The sequence below is a fragment of the Oryx dammah genome, unplaced genomic scaffold (genome assembly GCF_014754425.2).
Source record: "Oryx dammah isolate SB20612 unplaced genomic scaffold, SCBI_Odam_1.1 HiC_scaffold_2, whole genome shotgun sequence".
Taxonomy (NCBI): domain Eukaryota; kingdom Metazoa; phylum Chordata; class Mammalia; order Artiodactyla; family Bovidae; genus Oryx; species Oryx dammah.
Window position 1 is genome coordinate 85331144 of NW_024070186.1, and position 8936 is coordinate 85340079.

An 8936-nucleotide genomic window follows, 5' to 3' on the forward strand; every position below is an offset into this window, starting at 1 on the left:
TGTGCAATAAACCTAACCGTGCACAACTCGACTGGAATGTACTACCTTTTTCATACATTGCTAGATTTGGTTTTTCATGAATGAGACGGCCTTGTAAACTTCACATACTGTTTTCGTATCACGTTTTATGCTATCCTCGAAACAGAATTTGAGGGGTGTTTTCTATATCCTGAAATAGTTTGTGCAGGACTGGAATTATTTTTCCTTGAATATTCTAAGAACTTGCTGGTAAAACTGCCTGAGACTTTGTTCTAAATTTCATCCAGAGAAAAGGGAAGAACTAGCCCCATGAAATGGATTGGAGGAGAAAGAACAAAAATGTTCTTTGCACCCTTCAAGAACTGCTTGGTCTACGTAACTGAACTATTCAGTTCAGTTCAGTCGCTCAGTCGTGTCCGACTCTTTGCGACCCCATGAATCGCAGCACGCCAGGCCTCCCTGTCCATCACCAACTCCCGGAGTTCACTCAGATTCACGTCCATCGGGTCAGTGATGCCATCCAGCCATCTCATCCTCTGTCGTCCCCTTCTCCTCCTGCCCCCAATCCCTCCCAGCATCAGAGTCTTTTCCAATGAGTCAACTCTTCGCATGAGGTGGCCAAAGTACTGGAGTTTCAGCTTTAGAATCATTCCTTCCAAAGAAATCCTAGGGCTGATCTCCTTCAGAATGGACTGGTTGGATCTCCTTGCAGTCCAAGGGACTCTCAAGAGTCTTCTCCAACACCACAGTTCAAAAGCATCAATTCTTCGGCACTCAGCCTTCTTCACAGTCCAACTCTCACATCCACACATGACTAATGGAAAAACCATAGCCTTGACTAGACGGACATTAGTCGGCAAAGTAATGTCTCTGCTTTTCAATATGCTATCTAGGTTGGTCATAACTTTTCTTCCAAGGAGTAAGCATCTTTTAATTTGATGGCTGCAGTTACCATCTGCAGTGATTTTGGAGCCCCCCCAAAATAAAGTCTGACACTGTTTCCACTGTTTCCCCATCTATTTCCCATGAAGTGATGGGACCAGATGCCATGATCTTCGTTTTCTGAATGTTGAGCTTTAAGCCAACTTTTTCACTCTCTTCTTTCACTTTCATCAAGAGGCTCTTTAGTTTCTTTTCACTTTCTGCCATAAGGGTGGTGTCATCTGCATATCTGAGGTTATTGATATTTCTCCTGGCAATCTTGATTCCAGCTTGTGTTTCTTCCAGTCCAGCGTTTCTCATGATGTACTTGCATTTAAGTTAAATAAGCAGAGTGACAATATACAACCTTGACGCACTCCTTTGTATCTAGATGTAACGCATAGAGAGGTGGCAAGAATACACGGAACTGTACGAAGAAGTCCTGAAGACCCAGATAACCACAATGGTGTGGTCACTCACTAGAGCCAGATATCCTGGAGTGTGAAGTCAAGTGGCTTAGGAAGCATTACCACCAATAAAACTAGTGGAGGTGATGGAATTCCAGCTGAGCTATTTAAAATCCTAAAAGATGATGGTGTTAAACTGCTGCACTAGCTATGTCAGCAAATTTTGAAAACCCAGCAGTGGCCACAGGATGCCCCAACTCCAAAGGGCAGTGCCAAAGGAGTTCAAACTGCCACAGAGCTGTGCTCACTTCCCATGCTAGTAAGGTTATGCTCAAAATCCTTCAAGCTACACTTCAGCAGTACTTGAATCGAGAATTTCCAGGTGTGTAAGCTGGATTTTAAAAAGAGGAACCAGAGATCAAATTGCCAACATTCACTGGATCACAGAGAAAGTGAGGGAATTCCAGAAAAACACCTATTTCTGTCTCATTGATTGTGCAAAAGTCTTTGTGTGGTTCACAACAAACCGCACAATTCTTAGAGATGGGCATACCAGACCATCTTACCTGTCTCTCTTGACCTGTATGCGGGTCAAGAAGCATCAATTAGAACCTTACATGGAATGAATGGTTCAAAATTGGGAAAGGAATACAAGGCTGTGCATCTCTCACCCTGTTTATTTAACTTGTATGCAGAGTACATCATACGAAATGCCAGGCTAGATGAGCTACAAGCTGGAATCAAGATTGCAGGGAGAAATATCAACAAGTTCAGATATGCTGATGACACCACTCTAATGGAAGAAAGCGAAGAGGGACTAAGAGCCTCTTGATGAGGGTTAAGGAGAGTGGGAAAAGCTGGCTTAAAACTTAACATTAAACAATGTAAAGTGATGCCATGACATCCTCTCCCCACGAGAATGTGACTTTGCAGATACTGAGTTTGACTCAAGAACCAAGAGTCCGTGCTTCTGAACAGTCAGATTGTTATATATAATTCTTACAGAATAGTGTAAACCTGAGTGGTCAGTCACCCCATCGTGTTTCTTTCTGACCCTTGGTGGACTATAGCCCACCAGGCTCTTCTGTCTATGGGATTCTCCAGGCAATAATACTAGAATGGGTTGCCATTTCCTCCTCCAGCACACCTTCCCAACCCTGAGTATCACACGGCAGTGGCAAGAATCAGGTTTTTTATGCTCAGCATCATCTATCTTTGAGACCAACAGTGGCAGCAATGCCCTTTAGAGCAAACTCAAGGGCAAGGCAAAACCATGGAAGCCATTTACTTTGGGCAAGTGGGTCATTTCTGCTCCTGCTCTGGATGGCTGCCTTGCCTCAGCTAAGCTAAACCAGTCACTCCATAAGGAATTCATAGCAGCTACTTGTGGTCTTTTCTGACTGATGTATAACTAAATATGTAACAATGCATCTATATTTAAATTGCATTTAAGTTCTCATAAGCTATGTAAACAATGGGCTTACAAGGTGCAGTGATAAAAGAATTTGTCTGCCAATGCAAGAGACACTGCTTCAATCCCTGGGTTAGGAAAATCCCCTGGAGTAGGCAATGACAACCACGTAAAGAATCTACCTACAATGTAAACAATTAGGTTCCTTCAAAATCAGCTATCCAGGAGCTTCCCGGGTGGCGCTAGTGGTAAAGAACCAGCCTCCCAATGCAAGAAACAATGAGATTCTGGTTTGATCCCTGGGTCTGGAAGATTGGTCCCTGGAGGAGGGCCTGACAACCCACTCCAGTATTCTTGCATGGAGAATCCCATGGATGGAGGAGCCTGGTGGGCTACAGTCCATGGGGTAACAGTCAGACATGGCTAAAGCAACTTAGCATGTATGCAAGGATTTCTCCGGTGGTTCAGTGATTAAGAATCTGCCTTGCAATGCAGGGGACACAGGTTTTACCCCCGATTGGAGATCTAAGATCCCTCATGCCACAACTACTGAGCTCACCCACCACAACTAGAGAAACTGGGCACTGCAATCAAAGATCCCACATGAGCCAACAAAGACCTGACACAGCCAAATAAATTTTTTAGAAAATCAGCTATCTATACAGCTGAAGTAAGGCCTAATGAGCTGAAAGTTATTTCGAGTTAACTCCCTAGGAGTTGATGGGAAAGGCTGAAATTCCAGCTGGGTAATTACCGAGCAAAATAGCCTCTCTGACCCTTTCTCTTCTGAAAATGAGTTATATAGTATCAACGGAGACAAAGATGTGAAAGGGGATGCCATACACTGAATGTTTTTGTCTCCCCTGAAATTCATGGGTTGAGACCACCTCCAATATGACTGTATGAAGAGGTGGGGCCTTTGGGAGATGATTAGGTCATGAGGGTGCCCTTGTAAGAGAGACCCCAAGGAGTACCTTTGCCTCTTCCACCATAAGAGGACATAGTGAGAAGCAAAGCTATAAATTAGGAAGAGGGACCTCACCAGATACCAAATCTCTGGCACCTTGATCTTGGACTTCCACTCTGCAGAACTGTGAGAAATAAGCTTGTTTATAAGCCACTCAGTATATGAGACTCCATTACAGCATCATGAACAGACTAAGGAGAAGAGTTATAAAAAACTGCAATCATGCTTTTTCACATGCAAGCTATGGTGGCTACTGCTGTGTACACCCATTTTCCCTTTATTTTCAAGTCTGATTTTGTCTGGGAAGCAATAGCTTCTTAAAACACTCTTCCCCAGAATCTCTTGCAGCTAGGAAATGCCAAATAAGAGTTATGGCCAATGAGACAGAAGCTAAGGGTTTCTGGGAACATGTACTTTTACTGACATAGACACTACTCCTTCCTGCTTTCCCCTTGCCTTCTGCCCACGTTTCTTCTTCCTGCCTGACGTGAAACGAGGTGGAGCAGCCATTTTGCATCTGAGCGGCCAGGCATAAGAATACAGGCCTACATGCAAAGAAGGTAGAGTCAAAATAAGGACAAAGTCCAAGTACCTGATGGCATTGCTGAACTCCATGAAACCCAAAACCACAAGTGGACTTTTTTTGTGTGACTTACTGCTTGTTCATTCACTCTTGGGTACCTGTTACTTATAGTAAAGCTTACTATAATAGATATATATAAACCAATTTCCAAAGTATGTTTTTTCTTTAAAAAACCCCTTTCAGGAAAATGATTATACAACCTATAAAACACAGAGTGTATCATATTGCAAGTTGGGCAATACTACAAAATAAGATATGCAATTTCATAGTATCCAAACAATGATGTACTGGGGCTGTCATAATATTTGCAATGTAATTTCCTTAAGATGTACTATGCATACATTTTTCAAAACACGAAGTACGGGGAAAGGGCAGATGGCTCTGTGCAGCATTCTCAGTTCATTAGCCCCCTACCTGCTACTGCATTATCATAAAGGACTGTCCAAGGAGTACGGCTTTAAAAAGTGATGGCTCACACTTATTGAATGCTTAATATATGCCAAGCACATTCCAAGCATTTTATGTGAAATTAACTCATTTGACTCTAAAAATAAAAATCCCTATGATGTAATAAGCACTTTTATCACCCAAAACAAATAAAAAGAAAACTATCACTTCACAGTAGCATTTTTAGTACACAGTCTACCAATATGGTTACTAATTAAAAGCATAACTGGTTCTCCCACTGGCAGTAAAATTTTAAATTTATACACTCCAGTTTTATTTTTATTTAGAAGAAACTCCCAAACAAATAACTGTATGATGAACCAATTTTTAAAAAGCTTTAATATAGCTCTGTTTTACAGTGCTTAGTGATGGACGAAGAAATGTGCAGCAAGAAATACTCAAGTACTTAGATTTATGTCAAGACTACGGTCACCTGTGTTTTATCATTAAAATAAATATGAAAACAGGACACACAGTGGGGAATATCAGTAGTAAAATAAGCATATATGAAAGGAAGCAGAAAAGTATTAATATTTGATTGGCTGACAACACAAGTTATATGAAACTGGCTGATCCATGTAGCACCCAACAGCCTGTGGCCTAAATTTATTTTTCAATGATGTCTTGGTTTTCGAACATACCCCAAAAGATCTACAGATGAACAAAAGAAAAGGTAAAACATTTACATACTTTTCATACCATCAAGAAGAGTGTAATGAAGATTGTAGCAATGTCTATAGTAAAAAGTCAAATGGTTAAAGGGTTTTTTTAGAGTTTATTGAAAAACAAAGCTCTTCAACAAAGTTACTAGCAGCAAAATTTATAGTATCCTAAAGAATAAGGAATACTGAATGTGATTAAGATGTCTTCTAGCTTCAACCACAAAACTCCTTAAAGATTTTAAAGACAATACATTAATCAGAATCAGATTGTACTGTTAGACATTCTTTAATCTTATGGCCCAGATCAAATAGTTTTTGAAAATGGTGCACTTTTTTTAAATATAGGAGAAGTCAGGGTAAAGTAGTTAAAAAATTGAGAAAAACATTTTTTTGGGCAATGCATTCATAGCAACATTATGTATCTACAGATCTAAAAATGAAAAGACAAAAATGTATGTGGTACTGTTACTCCATTTTGATTGTTAAAAAGGGGGGGCAGCACAAGGGTAAATTTTTCACCTGTTACAGAACATACACTGGGATCTGTGGATAAAAAGTAATGAGATCTCTTTTAAACAAGTATACCAGAAATTATACATCCACATGAGTGTTGCTCCTTTCAAAATAATCAACTTCTTGGGTTACAAATTTATACAAAGGCTATCAATATATACTGAACATATTCTGTTTTCTATAAAGACAATATTTTTAGTCTTTTCCTCTAACCCAAAACTAAGATGCATAGGTTAAAATGTTATAATCATGGTGACAGGCTATATAAATCTCTTAAAAAAAAAAGAGGTACTCATCAACTCTTAATTTCTGACTAAGAATTTATGCCATTTTTAAGGCTGAGCTGGCTTTCCTCTATCACTCTGCACATTCCTAGATAAGTCTTTCTCCTCTACATGCCCATGTTAATATGCTCAAGAACAGAAACATATTTCAGAGCTAAAAATTATTAGCAAGACAAATCCATTACTCAAATGTACACTGAAAATTATGTTCTGAAGAAATTTTTAAGAATTTGCTCTTTTTATCCTCATCATTCTTCCTTCACAATTGCAAAGTTTACCAAGAGCTGTTTGCATATTTTATATTCAGTGTTGAAAACATAATCCTACTGATTAAAAGCTTACCAAAGCTACACCTACATCACATTCTGAACCTTAGCCTCAAATAAGTATCTGGTCACATTTTTAAAAATCGATGAATGAAAGTCCTCTACTTTGTACAAAGGAAGACTGATAATGAGTGGAATCATGGAAATCCTCAAATACACCAGTAAGCACATTAGTTACCTGTCGAGGAAAGTCATCTTTTTGATGTTTTGAGAATACTGGAAATTCAGTGATTCTGAGATAGTGGTAAGGGTAGTTTCAAAGACATGCTGATGGTAGATGCAACATGATAATGAAGAGAAACAGCAAGTCTGGTCTCCTCTTTCCAGCATGCCTTTTTCTGTTGAGGGTTAGACAGAACAGAAGGACAGGTAAAAGGCACAGCAGAGTTAGGATCAAAGTGGCTTGGAGACCTAGGAGGTGGCAGAATACAGACAATGGGTCCCGGGTGAGGCTGGTCGCCAAGAGGAAAAACATCTTTCACTGAGACCAAAAGGAAGACAAAGACAAAAACCCACAGAATTTTGGCTGTAAGGGAGAAGTTAAGTGTTGAGATGGTGAGATAAAAGGGTTAGGAGTCAGGTGATAACAGTTTGGAGAAAAAAAGAGAAAGGGAAAAAAAAAAAGACCTAGGAGTAAAATGAATGAGCAGTGGGCAGCACCAAGAGTCCCACTGAGAATTAAGAAAAATCAATGTGAAATGTTTAGTGCAGTTCCAGACAGTATTATACTTAAGAGTAAATAATTCCAGAAATAACTAAAAAAAAAAAAAAAAAAAACTATAAAGAAAATGACTTATTCTGGCTTGAATATTTGTGTCTGCCCCTGAATTCATATACTGAAGCCTTTGCCCTTACTGTATTGAAATTTGGAGATGGAGGTCTTTGGGAGGTCACTAAAGCTAGATGAGGTCGTGAGGGTGAGATCTTATGATGAGATTAGTGTTCCTATAAGAAGAGAGAGACTGCTCTTTCCAAGTGTACATATACAGAATGGGGTTCAGGGAGCACACAGCAAAACATGGCCACCTACAGGGCAAAAAGCCTCACAATGAAACTCACTCTGCCAGCATCTTGATCTTCAAGTCTCTGGGACTGTGAGAAATAAATTTCTGCTGTTGAAGCCACTCAGTATATATTTTGTTACGGCAACCTGAGGTAAGGAAAAAACTCTTTAATACACCAGGGGAGGATACTGGATTTATGAAACAAGACCAGAAACCTTTAAGAAGATCAGAAAGGAAGAATGGCCTTTTGGAAATTAAAAACAGGAGGGAGCTCCCTGGCCCTCTAGTGGTTAGAATTTGGTGCTTTTATTGCCATGGCCCCAGGATCAGCCCTCCTTGGAGAACTAAAAAAAAAAAAAAATCTCACAAGCAGCACAGTGTGGGTGTGAAAAAAAAAATAAAACAAGAAGCGACAGGTGATATATGCTCAAAAAAGGGTCAGAGATAAAATCAAGGAAATTCTCCCAGAAAGTTAAAAACAGAAGGCAAAGGGATAGAAAGCAGGAGAGAAAGATAAGAAAAACAGGAGATTAATGCTGGAATGCCAGAAGGAAATAACACAGAGAAAATGTGGCAATTATTAAAGAAATATTATAAGAATCACCAAAACTGAAGGAAATTAGTCTTTATCAACAAGGCCCGCCAAAAGCTAAACATATAGACCCTCTCCGAGGTTTCAAGATAAATTTTCAGAACAAAAACTCCAGAGAGGCAGAAAAATGAGTTATATAAAAAGATGTTATCAGAAATGGCAGGTTTTACAGATAAAGTAGGGACTTCAAAATTCTCAAGGAAGATGATGTCCAACCTAAAATCCTGTATTATAGATTAAATCTGAGACATTTTCAGACATGCAAGGTCTTAAAAATCTTAACCCATATGCACCCTTCCTCAGGACACTAATGAAAGATGTACTTCTCCAAAATGAAGAACAAACCAAGCAAGAGGAAACAAAAAATCTAAATTCACTCGAAAAGTGAAAGTCTCAGATGCCGGAGGGCAGAAGGCCTGGAGAGCAAGAGCCCAAACTGAAGCCCTAATCAGAAAAAGGAACAGTCCTTATCCGCGACATTTAATTGCAAAGAAAACAGCCTTAAGAGGGCTTTTGCAATGAGTCTGGAAAAATTTAGTGATGGGAACATAGAAACTTTCAAAGGAAACGAAAAGACAAGACTGACAATAAGAAAAGCAAACAGTTGAATAAGAAATGACATACAGTGACAATAAATTACTCAAATGATCAACACTCCCACATAGTATTGGGTTAAAAACTTACCACTAATCAAATTTTGCCACCCTTCTTAATTGGGAGAGTAGAGAGAGTAAAAATGGGAAAATGGCATGGTAATCAAATTCTCAACTGTAATAGTAGGAAGCTTCTAGAGAAAGTAAAACATAGAAATATCAAAAAATACCAGTATAAGTATATAAT

At 39.3% G+C, this 8936-nt stretch overlaps 1 protein-coding gene across 1 annotated transcript in view; it reads right to left on the minus strand.

The window, feature by feature from the left end:
* Positions 1–5036: 5036 nt before the first annotated feature.
* The window catches only part of PAK2 (p21 (RAC1) activated kinase 2), an 87324-nt gene continuing 83424 nt past the window's right edge, over positions 5037–8936 (minus strand). The window contains exon 15 of the mRNA XM_040249793.1: positions 5037–8936. This exon is cut by the window's right edge and continues 4684 nt beyond it. The gene's annotated coding sequence lies outside the window, so the exon portion shown is untranslated.